General features: G+C 29.8%; 1 long non-coding RNA gene across 1 annotated transcript; it reads right to left on the minus strand.

Moving 5' to 3' along the window:
- Positions 1-1265: 1265 nt before the first annotated feature.
- LOC148765822 (uncharacterized) lies at positions 1266-2544 on the minus strand. The gene is made up of 4 exons (XR_016029199.1): positions 2373-2544; positions 1835-1958; positions 1397-1696; positions 1266-1321 (listed from the first exon to the last, which is right to left on the minus strand). It is a non-coding gene; the product is annotated as an uncharacterized LOC148765822 (long non-coding RNA).
- Positions 2545-3000: the final 456 nt, after the last annotated feature.

The raw sequence follows: 3000 nt of genomic DNA on the forward strand, positions 1-3000 counted from the left end.
GCAAGTATTCGTCGCTACATTTGTGATGGAGATGATGTTGCTAAATCTGAATATTTACGTTGCTAATTTACATAACTAAATTTGTTGCTATGGTCGTTACAAATATGTCGTCACAGTCGCCGTCGCTAAGTACGTTGTTAATATACCATCTCATAATACGTCGCTGTGTTCGTTACTAATGATCCATCTCCGCATCCGTCACAAAATATGTTGTAACGATTCGTTACAAAATACATCTCCAATTCCGTTGTAAATAAGTTGTCGCAAAAAAATATGACTAATTTCGTTGCTAGAAACTATCGCCAAATCAGTAACTGATACATATATCCATCACTAAATCCATCGCCAAAATTATGTTATTTATTAAAAAAAAAAACTATTTTAATTATTCGATGCAATATTTTAATACCTGCTACACAATAATTTGCCAATAAAAATTCATTGATCAATAAAAATAAATCAGCATAATAATATTCATAAATTTGTCCCAAAGAATTTCGAAAGTATTCTAGTAGCCTGCAAAATTGTCGGATTTAAAATGAAAAAGCATATCCTACAAGTGTGATGTTGAACCTCCTTCTCCTAATGATCCTTATCAGGTTGACTTGATTGCATCCCTTTCATGGCAGCCTCAATGGTTCGAAGTTTATCCTCAAAAGAAGCTTGCATATTGGCTAGTTTTTGCTCTACGGCATGGTCAACAGCTTCTTGAAAGGTAGCAGTGTCAAGTAAGTTCTCAAAAGGGACTAGTGGCACTGGAGAAGAACTTGTCGGAGCACAAGATGTAAGGCCAGTTCCTTGCATAAGAGTGGTGGATTCTGATCCAAGACCGTAAACTTATCCTGAAATATTACAAAATAAATAATAAATTTACAAAACATAATTGCATACACACATAAGCAGCTACTGGGAATAGACAAAGTACTCTATTTTTAAGAATATATATATATATATATATATATATATATATATATATATATATATATATATATATATATATATTTTGCTCTCCTAACTATATTTATATATATTACTCATTACTTTCATATGAACAGGCTTGGTTAAAAGCTACCTCAAACTATATTTATATCATCAAAACCATACTAAACAAACTTATTTTGCATAAACCATGATTTAATTTTAATCAAAGACTGATCCAATAATTAGGACAGTAACACACATATATATATATCATAACTATTCACAGTAATATATATAAATCTTTAAGAAACAATTAATATCAAAATGATAGGAAATGCTTACCCATGTGAATCATCAAGAATAATTCCGAGGCACTAGGCTCGACCCCTTTCTCTTTCACCTAAAAGAAAGAAAAATTGATTAACTTTTAATTAATTGAGTTATAACAAGTACAGATTAACAAAACTACACATACATATCTTCTTCTATATTCTGATACAGGAATTGATCCTCCCGTATGCAAGGATGGACCTGCACCATCAATACTCGATTTTCTGTTACTGGAATTAGTATCTGACTTGTTCTTAAACTTATCAGTATTCCAATAAACCATCAATTCATTCCAATGATTTTGATTGATCCACCTAGGTATCACTTTTTTCTCGTCAAATATTTTTTTCGCCTTATTCATGGTATTGCTCAAACTTGTACTTTCTTTGTGGTCAAAAAGTTTTCTAATAGCCAAGTGATCCTCATTAGCCCAATAATATAACTTCTGCACACATTAAATAAATGTAACACATCAACAACAAACATATATGTATTTATAAATAATAAAATGCATAAATTAACTGATGATATTTGATCTAAATTTCATGCTACATAACACAAGAATAACACACTGAGCCGATACCTGAAAATCATCAAACCAACGATCCCTAACATAAATAGGGACATTTCTCCATGTAGCCCATGCACCACTAAATGATTTTTTGTATATCTCAACCAATCGTCTTGAAGCATCGAAAGGATCAAAACTGCTAACAAAGGATCAAAACTGCTAAACAAAATTCAGTTTGTTAATAAAACAGAGCACCAATATAGGTAAGCAATAGCAATACAAGAATTATGAAATCCTACACTACATACAATTATGTTTATAAAATTGACGAGATTCTTCATAAAAATAATCGAAGGGGAATAACTATACTAAATCACTTACAGATTATGGATTACTCAAAACATGAAAAGTTTATTAGTTCCAACTTCCAAGCACAGAGTCTATGATTTGTGATGATCAAATCAAATATAAATTGGAAATAATTGACCAAAAAAAATAGAGAAGGCGATAAAATATTCAATCACGGTTTTTTACTGAACAAACTCCCAAAAATCAATAACATAATATTGTATTCCATGGAGGGAGAGAGAAAACGAAATTTTGCAATTACCTGGTGGCCGAACTGGTGTTGGTGATGGACTGATGGCGAGATGACGAAGAGAGAAATCAAACCTAGATAACGCGGTTGTGGACTTGTACCCGAACTGGTGATCAACTCCTCGTCTCTTTTCTTTATGCGTCTCTCTGAATTCTCTGAATTGATACAATTGTATTAGGGTAGGTCTTTTTCTTTAGTCCAAATTGCCTTTCTTACGGCCAATCAAATCTTCACAATTTTTTTAACTTATTCAACTAATTACTTAATTATGCTTTAAGAATAAAAAAGAATAATAGAAACCTATTAATCCATTAATAAGGATTCAATAACCAAAATATTATTTTGCACCATAATTTAAACTCAATTTATAATTTAAATCTCTATTACTTTTAACAAAATATAATCTAAAATAATTACCAATATATATATATATATATATATATATATATATATATATATATATATATATATATATATATATATATATATATATATATATATATATATCAAAATTTAATGATGATTATGAAAACTTAAATTAAAAAGTAGTATCCATAATTCAATTGAAGTGGGGAACAAAGTGATTGCAAAATTCGTCTTTTTTTTCACCAATAATTGGTTCATTTTTTTCGTTTTCTGT

The sequence above is a fragment of the Erythranthe guttata genome, chromosome 13 (genome assembly GCF_056151865.1).
Source record: "Erythranthe guttata isolate IM_541 chromosome 13, IM_541, whole genome shotgun sequence".
NCBI classification, from domain to species: Eukaryota; Viridiplantae; Streptophyta; class Magnoliopsida; order Lamiales; family Phrymaceae; genus Erythranthe; species Erythranthe guttata.